General features: G+C 48.7%; 1 pseudogene; it reads left to right on the forward strand.

The window, feature by feature from the left end:
• Positions 1-2,826: 2,826 nt before the first annotated feature.
• Positions 2,827-9,857, forward strand: LOC129669180 (olfactory receptor 2Z1-like; annotated as a pseudogene).
• The last annotated feature ends 394 nt before the right edge of the window (positions 9,858-10,251 follow it).

Genomic DNA, 10,251 nt, shown 5'->3' on the forward strand with positions numbered 1-10,251 from the left:
TACTCCACAGTTGGCAGTAAAATAAAACATAACTGAGTTCTTAAACCGAAACTTCCACTATTTTAAGTGCTGATATTTGAGTTTATCTTTGTTAGAGGGATTTTTCCCCCTTGGGTCCTGTCTCTCCTTCCGACTGGGTGGACTGGAGTTCGGGTGGAGTCTTCTGATTCGATAGGGTGTCTCCACTGGAGTTTTGTGGCCTGTTTTACCTCTGGCGTTTTGGGTACCAACATTGCATCTAGGATGTTAAGTACCTGTGTGGCCTCTGGGTTTCTGGGTACCTGCTTGGTGCCTGACTTCCAGTAAATCTGAAGTCAAGGTTGTGAGCCAGAAATGGAGGCCAGGAGAGGAAGTGCATTTTTGGGCTGCTGGGTGTGCTTTAAGGAGAGTTGGTGGGCAGAGGACAGTGTCTTAATTGGGGTACCTCGTGATGTCAGCCTGCTTTCTTATAAAACCCAGGACTACCTTACAGCTGGATCTCGTGGAGGCATTTCCTCAACTGAGGCTCCTTCTTCTCTGAAGACTCTAGTTTGTGTCAAGTTGACACAAAACCAGACAGTACAGGATCTGAATTGCCTAGGCTGGCTCTAAAATCACTCAGTAGTCCAAGCTGACCTAAAGGTCACACTCTTCCTGTGTCACCCTGCCAAGAAGCCTAAGCCTCCTTACCCAGGGCATCAGACTTCTAATGCTCATTTACCCCTCTTCACTTTATACAAACCAGATGGATAAATGGAAAGTTGGATGGATAGCTAGATACATAGATGACAGATACACAGATGCATAGATAGACAGATAGATGGATAATAGATAAGCAGGTGAGAGACAGACAAATAGATGGATATTAGATAGACAAGCAGGAGCTAGATAGACATGGATAATAGATAGATAAGCAGGAAATAGACAGATAGATGGATAATAGATAGATAAGCAGGTGATAGATACATATACAGAGATGGATGAACAGATAGATGATTGAGAAATAGAAGATAATAGATTATTGAGAGATGGTAGGCAGAGACAGATATTAGATAGATGATATAACAATAAATTATAGATGGACATAGATCAATAGATGATAGAATGGAGAAGACAGACAGACATATGTGAAATGTGGATAGACGGAACAAGTGTGCAGCCCCAGGGCATGCCGTGCACTAAGCAAGTGTTCACCACCAAGCATCAACCCTAACCCCTAAAAGTTAAATTTCTGTGCATGTGTGCCCATTAAAAAAGTGAAGGAAGGGGGAGAAATCAGCTCTCTGAGGCCCTGCTTTCACAAAGAAACAAAAAACAAAAACCAAGTGAAGACTTTTTTTCACTTAAGTGTGGTTTTCTTTTTATTTTAAGATTAATTTATTTATTATGTATACAGTGTTCTCTACCACATGTACCCCTGCATGCCAGGAGAGGGCACCAGATTTCATTGTACATTTTTCTGAGCCACCACGTGGTTGTAGGGTTTTGAACTCAGGACCTCTGGAAGAGCAAGCAATGCTCTTAACCTCTGAGCCGAGCTGGTTCTCCAGCCCCTGAGGTGAAGACTTTTAAGTTGTTGGCTACCACCAGCGTGAGTCAGTCACCAGCTACAATGTTTCCTGTTTCCCAGAGCTGAGAGTTAAAAATGTTTCCCAAAATCTTCGGGAGAACCTCCAGTTTCAAGGGCTCCGCCACCCAGAACTATTAATTTTCCATCTGAACAAAACACCTGAGAGATTTGAAGAAGGGTCCTGATGCAGGGGCATCCCCAGGGGGCTCTGTCTCAGAGAGTCCTCCAAGCTCAGCGAGCGATTTTAGCGGAGGAGCTGGTCTCTGAGAGGGTTTTGTTAGGAAGCTATTCTGGAATGAACAAAGTACACGAGGTGTGCAGACCTGGGCAGGGAGGGGCCGGCCAGAGAGCGGGGCACGCCTGGGTATCTCTACAAGGATAGAAACAACTCACTGATGTCTAACTTGAGTTTCATGATTGGGCCAGGTTTGAGGGTACAGAGGCATTTGTGGGCGTGAGTCTCATCTGATTTATCTGTGTGTGCGTGCACACTGGCCATGGTGTCCGCATGGAGGCGAGGCCAGCTTTCGAGAGTTAGTTCTCTGCTTTGGACCTGGGGCTTGAACTCAGATCATCGGCTTGGCAGCAGGTCCCTTCCCCACTGAGCCATAGCCATAGCCATAGTCCTTGTTCCGTCTCCTGTAACGGCACTGCTGGGAGCGTGGACATGCCAGATGCCTTTCTTGGGAGTCCACCTGAAGCTTCCACAGAAGTTGCAGGGCCGGGAAGATAAACTCTGGCAATCGCTGAAGGGCCAGAACACCTGGGGCAAAGCCTTTTGTTGCCCCTGCAGGCCACTTTAGGCTCATGGTAACTTCTGTTTTATTTTTCATTATGCCTCTGTGGTGAGAGGGTTGTGCATGTGAGTTCAGGTGCCCTCAGGCCAAGGCATGGGACCCCGGGAGCTGCTGTCTGCTGCCTGTTGTGGGTGCTGAGAACCAAACTTGAGTCCTCTGCAACAGTACATGCTCTAGCCACCAGAGTAATATTTTAAATAACATCTTATAGTTGGTTTTAATTTAAAGACACATAAACTCCGGGTGGGTAGAGCCTTCTTTCTCCATCTGAATTTCAAAAAAGTTAAAACAATTTTGTGGAACTGAGGCTGTAGCTCAGTTAGTAGAGTGCTGCACTCAGTGGGTAGAGGGCTTGTGCTCAGTGGGTTCAGTGCTTGTGGCTCGGTGGGAAGAGTGCTCACCTATCCTGTGTAAGCTCTGGGTTCTGTCCCAGCACCACACCAGCCAGATAGATGCATGCTTGTTCCCAGCCCTTGGGAGATGAAGGCAGGGGATCAGGACTGCAAAGTCAACCTTAGCTACACAGAGGTAGGTTCAAGGCCAGCCTGAGTACAGGAGACTGTCTCAAAAAACCAAAATGGGAACCATTTCCATCAGTGTAGAGTCTCCCATGCCCGGTGCTGTCAGGGATGGAGGATGTAAAGAAGGTTCTGCTGGCACAGAGCCAGCCACGCCTGACGCCTCTCCTCACTCCTGTTCTCAGCATCAGACTTAAACACAACAGCAAGAGAGGAACAGTAAAAGGAAAGATTTTTAAAGTCAAGCCAAGAACCCCGTGACGTCCGTGTCTGGTGTTGCAGGCTGTCATCCCAGCTTCTAAAAGGCTGAGGCAGGAGAACTGTGAGTTTACAGCCTTCCGCAGGTAGGAGTGAGTTCCAGGAGAGCCTGGGAAAGTTACTGAGATCCTGTTTCAAAGTGTAAAAAAGAAAAGAAAAGAAAGCCAACAAGATGGCTCGGTGGGCAAAGGCGCTTGGCTGCCCAAGCCTGTGGCCGAGACTGGGCCCCCGGATCTGCGTGGTGAAGAGAGAGCTGGCTCCAGCAGTTGTCCTCTGACCTGTGGGCTGTGGCACACTCCTACACTCCGTTATGTGTGAGAGAAAGGAGGCACAAGAAAAGTACAGAGAGGCCCAGGGCTGTGGCTCGCTGACAGCACCTCCAGTGTGCAGGGCCCTGGGCTGGCCCTGGGCAGGGACTCTTCATCCTGAGGAGCCAAGCACTACATTTGGACCAAGGAAATAACTCCTGGGGATGGGGGCGGGGTGTAGAGGGAATGAAAGGGCTTTGCTAGTAAAACCAAGGACTTGGGTGGGATCCACAGACCCATATAGAGGGGGGAGGGCAGAACCAGCTCCACAGAGTTGCCCTCTGACCTCCACACACACATCAGACAAGAAAGTTGTAAAAAGAAAGAGCCGTCCCAGGCCCTCCACCCATCCGGCCAAACTGTGGAAGATGGATTTGACCTGTAACAGCATGAATTTCCTCAAGCATGCTGAACTGCCTGTGGCAACCTTTGACACACAGAGGTGATATCACAGGGCAGGAGAGGAGAGTCAGAGGTTCAGAGCATTTGCTGCTCATTGCAGAAGACCTGAGTTCAGTTCCCAGCACCCACATCAAGACAGCTCACAACCACCTGTAATTCCCACTCCAGGGGATCCATGCCCTCTCCTGGCCTCCAAAGGCAACACACACACACACACACACACACACACACACACACACACACCTACCTATACATGTAATTGACAATAAAATCTTCTTTCTTTCTTTCTTTCTTTCTTTCTTTCTTTCTTTCTTTCTTTTTTTTTTTTTTTTTTATCCTATTGTAAAAGCACCCCAGAAGAGATTCCAGAGCCTGGTGAGGTGCACTTTCCTAGATAACTCATTATCCTAGATAACACTCCGGGAGCCGACAGGAAGAAAGGGAAATGTCAGAGTAAATGTTTCAAGGTCTATAACTGCTACGTCACAGAGACTTTGCAGGTGTTCTTCATGGCAGTGACCCAAGCTCACCTCCTGTCCCCAAGGGTCTTAACGATCGAAGGTAAACCAGAGCCAGCCTGCACACTCCCTTCTCAGGACAGCCTGAATGGCTGCTCATGACTGTGTCCATCAGCAGGGAGGACCCAGGACAGACCCAGGTGAGTCCTGTGGGGCGGAGGTGGGTGTGGGACATGAGGCTTATACATCCGTGGGTGGGAGACAGTTTTCACCCTGGAACAGAAATGATTTTTATTTTTCTTACATTTTTTTTCTTATAGTCAAAGCATGTGTGGAGCCAGAGAAGAACCTTTGGGAGTCTGTTCTCCCCTTCCTCCTGAGGATTGCCTTTCCTTGCCAAGCCATCTCACTCACCGGGAAAGATGCTTAAACAGACTGTACAGGGGCCATGACTGGAACAGGACAGCAAGGGCTGACCTGGGAAGCAGGCTTGGCTGTGAGCGCCTTTACCCACTGAGCCATCTTGCCAGCCCTTATCCACCATAAAAAGTCAGTGGTGCCAAGGTTCAGAAATGTCCAAATCAAAACCTCCAAGGTCCCTATGACAGTAGCTTGCTGTAGGATATGGCAATTGCTGTTTTTTTGGGCCGGGAGTGTGATCAAGGCTTGCAGCATGCTAAGCAAGCATATCCACTGAGCCATATCCTGCCAACTATTTGAATGTTTACATTTCTTTAACTATGTAAATAATACTTGAGAACTTAATTCAAGAATGTAAACTCCTTCACCAAGTATAGTGGTTCACACCTGCAATCCCAGCTTCCTGGGAGGCTGAGGAAATGAGACTGTGAGTCAAGGTTAACCAGGCCACACAGCAAGACATGGGGGGGGGCAGTTACCGATCCTCAGCTTCTGTGGGGAAGGGGCTTTTACTGTCATCTGTGTTATGTTGTGCAGGCAATTCAGCTGGCCTTCCCTTAGGGACCTTCAGGGTCCGGACAACATCCTATGTCAGTACCTATGTCCTATGACATCATCTGGGCCAGGAACATAGTGACCTGTCGGCCACTCCCCCTCCTCTTGCTCTCTTACTGTCTTGCTCTTTTGCACTTCCTTTCTCTTGCTTTCCCCTCTCTCTGTCAGGGCACCCCCTCCCCCACCATGTCTCTCTCTCCCTCTCTCTTTATCTCCATCCAATAAACCTCTTTGGATTTAAGATTGGTTGTGTGCATGGCATTTTTATCTAAACACTAACAATCTAAATTCGGGGAAACAGAACCTCAGGAAGGGGTTGCATAAACTGGCCCAGATAGCAAAGCTAAGAGAGATGGGCTAGCACCGCCAAAGCCCAGGGCCATTCTCTTCATCTTGGCCCAGCAACCCACAGGGATGGGCTGGCCCTCCTTCCTTCCTGTCTCCCCACAGCACATGCTGGCCTTCCAAAGTCTCTTGTGATGTCATGGGTTGGTTTTATCCCAAGTCCCTAGTCCATAGCTTTCTCCCAAAAGCATACACACCATGGAAACTGGAATTTCTTCTCTGTCCAGGGCTTAGAACCCCCACCTTCTTAGCCTGGAACTGTCTATAAAGACTTCCCTTGACCTACTTTGTGTGAGCTGTATGCTGTGACTTCCAGGAGCTCTGCAGCTGCTGTTGTAGACGGACAGAAACCACAGGGTTGTGTGAGCCCTGGGGCCAGCAGGGCCAGCCAGAGAACAAGGAAGACACTGGTTCTAGTGGTTGGCTGCAAAACGGCAGTCTTGGAGATGTTATGCCCAAGTCTTGGGGACCCCAAAGAACACCAAGGAGCTGATTCCCAAGCAAACACAATAGGGTCTTTTTATTACAAGCTCTAGCTCAGGCCCACACCATCACCAACACAGCAGTTGAGAGTAGAGCCCCAAGCTCAGAAGGAGGAGGGTTTATATTTAGGGTTACAGCAAGGTTTGGGAAATCCAGCCAGGCAGTTTTATGATTGATTGACATTTAGCAAATATACAGAGGAAATTGTTTGCCGGGAGGGCCAAGCCAAACTGGAATTGTTTTACTCATCCTATGGTAAAGAACACCTGGGTAAATTCCAGGTGTTCACTGATTAGCCGTTGCTAGGGATGATGGTTAAACATTACTGGGTTTTCTCCAGGCTAGTGGGTAGGGGTCTCCATTGTCTTCTCTTTGGAATTGGTGACCTATGGCCTAGTTCCTGGGACTGGTGGCTGGGGTGGGGGTGGGGGTGCCTGTTCTTTTAGGTACTTGTGATTGACAGTTGAAGAGGGTGGGGTAGGCTCAAGTACTAGAGATTAAGAGTGGAAGTACATGGGGAGCGGGGAGGTGCCCTTGGGATGAGAGCTGAATTGGGTGTCTTGGGAACTTGCATTTGACAGCTGACTGGGCTAAAGGAGAGCTCTGGGATGGAGCCCTCAGTCTTTGAGTCTCTCACTTCTCTGCAGATAAGAATGTGCCCAGAGGTGGTGTCCTGTGGTGTGGGGACAGAGACTTACCACCTGTTCCGAGGCAGCTGTGCTCTGAGTGTTCACAAGGAGAAACCATGCGAACTGGTTTTCCTCCCCGAAGCATTTCCGCACTGACTTGCCTGCCAGGCCAGGAAAAGCCAGGGCGGCCCTCCCTGGGAACCACAGCACCATGCCCTGCCCCCTACACCCATCCAACTCCAGGAGTTTAAAAACATCTCTGAAGGGTCTTTATGTCCTCAGCAGGCTTATTTGCCTGATGACCAGTGACCTCAGCGGGGCAGATGTGTCTTACATGCACTGATTCTGTTTTCTTTAGATATTTACCCTCTACTGGGCTGCTGGATCCTCCGTTGGCTCTACTTGTTATCTGAGGAAGTTCTAGAGACAGCTGCGCAGTTGGCGGCCAAGCCATGCTGCTTCTGGTTGCTTTGTGTATATTCTAAGGGGCACAGCTGAATCACAAAGTAAGTCTAGTTCCAGTTTTTTCAGAGACCCCCAGGCTGTCTCCTGTGGCTGCTGCGCTGGTCCACAGTGTGTAAGGTCCCCATGTTCTCACCAGCATCTGCTATTTTCATGGTGACAATCACTGTCCCTGGGGAGAGGCAGAGTCTCCATGTACTTTTTGGTTTGGTTTGGAGTCAGGATCTCACCTAGACCAGGCTGTCTTTGAACTCCTAATCCTGCCTCAGCCTCCTGAGTGCCAGGATGACAAGCATTATGTGACATGATTTTTGGGGACATGAACAAATGTCTACTCACTGCAGATAGGAAACCGACAGCAGATTACAGAGTCCCACCAAAGTGCAACTTGGTGAACGTTTTATTGGGGTTACACACAGGAGTATGGATGAGGGGTTAATTCCAGGAGCAGAAATGACTCCAAGACAGCTGTAATACCAAAGCACAGGTGACAGCTCACAAAATGAGAACCTAGAGCTCACTGACCACCCGCAGGCAGCTCAGCGGTTAGAGCCCTTTCCAGGTACCTCAGCTGGTTTGAGCCTCTTCCAGGCTGGCTGCTTTGTGTCTCCCTCAACAGGCCTAGTACCTTACACACACTTGAAAGAAGGAAGAGCCCAGTGATCTGGTCAGTTTGGAGGACTTTCCGAAGCCTCTGAGTTGTTTACTTCCTGCACTTAAGTAAGGGGCACCTCTGGGGGCCAGTAGGTTCAGCTCTCAGAGGAAACTGCCACAGGGCATAAAGCTTGTGCCTCCATGCCCAACTTCTCCATGAACTTTTTGATTTGGGTTTTCCTAGAGGTTGAAAAGACTGAACGTTGCTTTCACGAATTTATTGGTCTTTTGTCTGTCCTTTGAGGACCATCTAGTCACCCCTCGTCCTGTGTAGACTGGAAGCCTTGTTTCCTTGGTTGACTTGGTTTGTTTGTTTTTATTGTTTGTTTTGAGTTTTTCATATATTCAAGATAGAAACACTGTTGGGCAAATGCTGGCAAAAGCTCTTGCAGTCCCACGAGCCACTTCCCTCTGCTGTACGAGGGCTTTACAAAAGGGCTATTCTCTTTTGTTACATTGATTTTTATAAGAAGATGTTGTGTTTTGTTTTAATTTCTTGCCTCCTTGTTCTTATCTACCCAAAGAGCTTTGAAACTTCTGGAATCATCTTTTTGTCTTTTTTTTTTTTTTTTTTTTTTTTACCCCCGGCTTTCTTTCTTTCTTTTTTAAGATTTATTTATTTATTATGTATATAATGTGTCTGTATGTAGATCTGCAGGCCAGAAGAGGGTACCAGATCTCACTGTAGATGGTTGTGAGCCAGCATGTGGTTGTTGGGAATTGAACTCAGGACCTCTGGGAAAATAGCCAGTGCTCTTAACCTTTGAGCCATCTCTCTAGCCCCACCCCCAGCTTTCTTTTTATGTTTTAGATTTATTTTTTAGTTATGTGGATGTATCTAAATGTGGGTGTGTGCACCTGTGTGCGGTGTCTATGGAAGCTAGAAGAGGGCGTTGGGTCCCCTGTAGCTGGACTTCCGTGCAGTTTAAGCCATGTGGCTGATGGGAACCCAATTCTAATCTTTGGCAAAAACATCCAGTACTGTTGACAAGTGGGTCATCTGTCTGCCCTTGGCCCCTCTCCATGCCTCACTTAGTGACTAAGACATTGTAAGATGACAAATAACTGTTACCAAGAGAGCAAGTGAGTGAAGGAATGTGTTATGGAACTTTTCCTGGGGTGCATGAACAGATGTCTCTTCACCCCAGACAGAGCACCGACAGAGAGTAAACCACTCAACAGCATGAAGGAAAGGCGTCCCTCTTCTTCCTCGTGGCCACTATGTTCGCCACAGGCCTGCTAGGTAACACAATCCTGATTTTCCTGATTGCCACAGACTCCAGGCTCCACACCTATGTATTTCCCGCTCAGCCAGTTCTCTGTTCCAGATGTGGGCTTCCCACTGGTCACATTCCCAAGATGGCGGCTGACTTCCTGCAGGGAGAGAATGCCATAACCTTCAGGGTGGGAGTGCGCTACCCAGATGTTCTTCCTCATGTTCATGGGTGTCTGTGGGGGTGTCCTTCTGTCCCACATGTCTTATGACCACCACGTGTCCATGTGCCATCTGCTGCATTACCAGGTGCTCATGAAAGGCCAGGAGTGTCTGGTGATGGTGGAAGTGTCCTGGTGGCCTCCACCCGTACCTCCATCACCCTGCAGTTCCCTATTGTGTCCTGTTGGACCACTTCCTCTGTGAGCTGCCAGCAATCCTCAAGCTGTCGTGTGCAGACACGGCAGCCTATGAGTTGGTGCTATCTATCTCTGGAGTGCTGATCTTACTTCTGCCCGTCTCTCATCTTCACCTCCTATGGCATGTTCTGTGGGCTGTGCTGTGCATGCGTTCAGCCGAAGCTAGACACAAGGCTTTCACCACTGCTTTTCACACGTGGCCATAGTGGGTCTCTTTTATGAGGCAGCCATATTCATGTACATGGTCCCAGGCAGCTACCACAGCCCACAACAGGACAACCCTCATCACCAGCCCTCAACCTGTTCATCTAGAGTTTGAGAAGCAGAGAAGTTCAAATGGCTTTGGTCAAGGTCATGGGCAGGGCTGATTTTAGGGCAAAGCGATGACGTCCTTGCTGCTGATTTTCCCAGGAGCCTCCTTTATGGCTAGACTGCAAGGTTCACCGCAACTGGCCAGCTGCCTCCTTCAAGATGCACTGCTCCCTTCTGGGTGAATTTGAAGAAAAGTCGAAGTTGTACCCCAGCTTGGGGTACATGCTTGTTACTACCACACTAGCACAAGGGAGGCGGGGGGAGGAAGGCTACCTCCAGTTTTCAGACAGCATTGGGTGCACAGCAAGGCCTTGCCTCAAAAGAAAAAAATTAGGGGAAGGGCAGATGGCTTGACTGCTCAGAGCACTTGCTGCACTTCTAGAGGACCTGTGTTTGGTTCCCAGCACCCATGGCTCACAGCTCACAACTTCTTGTAACATCAGCTCCAGGAGATCCAATGCCTCTCTGG

Source organism: Psammomys obesus, unplaced genomic scaffold (genome assembly GCF_907164565.1).
Source record: "Psammomys obesus unplaced genomic scaffold, mPsaObe1.curated_primary_1811, whole genome shotgun sequence".
NCBI classification, from domain to species: domain Eukaryota; kingdom Metazoa; phylum Chordata; class Mammalia; order Rodentia; family Muridae; genus Psammomys; species Psammomys obesus.